Below are 2,546 nucleotides of genomic sequence, written 5' to 3'. Positions count from 1 at the left end.
CCCGCCGTTGCCCGCGCCCTCGCCGTCCGCCGCGCCCCTGCCCCGACGCGCGCTGCCCCAGCCCGTCCCCGTCATCGCCGTCACCCCCTACCCCGAGCGCGCGCCCACTGCCCCGTCGCCATCCTCGCCGCCGACCCCGCGGTCCTCCTCACCTTGGTCCGGCCGGCGCCCTCCCTAGCATATGCTTTTTTTTTCATATATATGCTTGTTTTTTTGTATATATGATGATATATATGCTTGTTATCATAATTGTTTTTGTTCATATATATATGTAATGATTTTTTATAGAATATGATGTTTTTCTCATAGATGATCACATATATGATGTATGCATGGATGTGGATGAAATATGATGTTTTTTTGTTCATAGAACATGATGAAATATGAACAATGGATTAGGCAAAACCTTTAGTTTTTTTCGAAATTTTCTATTTGAACATTTTTTTATGAATGAGAGGAAAAAGGAAAATAAGTAGAGGAAGAAAGGAGAAGAAGAGGAGAGGAAGAAGAGGAGAGGAAGAAGAGGAGAAATAAATAAGAAGAGGAAAAAAGAAGAAAGAGAAGAGGAGAAGAAGAAAGGAATAGAAGAGAAGAAGAAAAAATAGAAAAAATTCTATTTTTTCTTCTTCTCTCCTCTATTCCTTTCTTCTTCTCCTCTTTTTTTTTCTTCTTTTTTTTTCTTCGATCTTCTCCTCTATTCCTTTTCTTCTTCTCCTCTTTTTATTTCTTCTTCGTTTTCTTATGTTTTATCGGGTCTGTCGTCGTCGATATACCCCTCTCCCGATAACTTCAACACGGGGGGGGGGGGTTCGATATACCCCCTCCCCGCCGATAATATTATTTTCCCATGTACGTATGTCGTCGTTGTCGATATAACCCCCTCCCGATAACTTCAACACGTGGGGGGGTCGATATACCCCCTCCCCGATAACATTATTTTCCCATGTAGGTATGTCGTCGTTGTCGATATATATAACTCCCTCCCAGATAACTTCGACATGATGGACGGTCGATATTTATACCCCCTCTCGACCGTGATAACTTATACCACGGGAGCACCCCCCGGCCCTCTCGCTCGACCAAAACTCTCGAGGACACCCAAACCCTAGAAAAAAACGATGTCGGTCTCCTACCCCCCTCCCGCCGCGCCCCTACCCTTGAAGCGTTGCCTAGGCCACCCCAAACCCGGAATAAGCTAGGTCTACGTTTGCACTAATATATCCACCTGTTGTCATGTTTGTGTAATAATTGCCATGTTGTAATATTTACAGAAACAATGGAGCACGGACGAGATGAGCAAGCAGAAGAGGTGTTGGGGGACATAATCTTAGCCGGAGGTGATATCTTGTCGTATCTTAACGACAATGATGGTCTGGAAGAACAGGGTGAAGAAGCAGGCTACGGTGATCGAAGAGTGGAGGAGGAAAGACATGATTATGATGGCTCCGGTGACCCAATGCTGGTGCAAGAAGGAGCCCGTGGTGACGGCTCCGGTGACCGAATAGAGTCCGGCCTGGTAAATATATTAGTTAAGCCTGTGCTGACTAGCTAATTGATGCATTCATTGTTTTGGTATGTACACATATTAATTAACACTCGTCTTTCTTCTTTTTTCTAGCCCTCCGGATCGAGCACAACTTCGGTAAAGAGACAAGGCTCGAAGAGAAAGTTTCGCTCGGATGAAAGGTTTGAGATCACAGCAATCGCGCGCGACGGCCAACCGATTGAACCCCTCCGGACAAAGGATGCATTTGCTGCTCAGTGCGGGGTTCTAGTTAGGGACAAGATCCCGATCAGCATCCACCAATAGTATAAGCCTAAGAAGGAAGACCCTGAGGTGTCTTATGTCAATGATATGCAGAAAGATGATCTTTGGACTGAGCTGAAGGCAAATTTCACCGTACCGCCAGAGGAGGATCCGGAGAAGCCAGTTATAGAGCAATTAATCAAGTCTCATGCTCTTAAGAAGATGGCAGACCTATTCAGGAGGTGGAAGAATGAGCTGAAAACGTTTGTCGACAAAGAAGAGACACCAGAATTCATCGGCCGGTATGAGAAGATTAGAGATCACTGGCCCAAATTTGTGGCCCACAAGACATCGGAAAAGAGTAAGAAGATGTCAGCGACAGACAAGAAGAATGCTGCCAAGAAGAAGCTTCAGCATTGCACGGGGTTAGGTGGCTACCTCAAAGCCCGACCTAAGTGGGCCAAGGCTGAGAATGATCTGCTTGAAAAAGGGATCGAACCACAGACAATGAACTGGACAGACCGTTGCCGGACTTGGTTCTTCGGGGCTGGCGGAACCTTGGACCCTGTATCAGGGAGGTGCGTTTGGACGAACGAGCTTTTGAGAATACCGGTCAAGAAGATTCAGCAATATATCGATAGAGCGCAGGAAGGGACGTTCGTTCCATACAGGGAGAATGATGAGCTCACAATGGCCCTCGGGAATCCTGAGCACGCTGGACGGACACGAGGCACGCCAGGCTCCGTTCCGTGGAAGGCTGGTTTTCCGGACGCGGGCGGTTACAAAAGCCAGGAGAGGA

This window comes from Triticum aestivum, chromosome 3D (genome assembly GCF_018294505.1).
Source record: "Triticum aestivum cultivar Chinese Spring chromosome 3D, IWGSC CS RefSeq v2.1, whole genome shotgun sequence".
In the NCBI taxonomy this organism is placed as follows: Eukaryota; Viridiplantae; Streptophyta; class Magnoliopsida; order Poales; family Poaceae; genus Triticum; species Triticum aestivum.
This window is presented reverse-complemented; position numbering follows the sequence as displayed.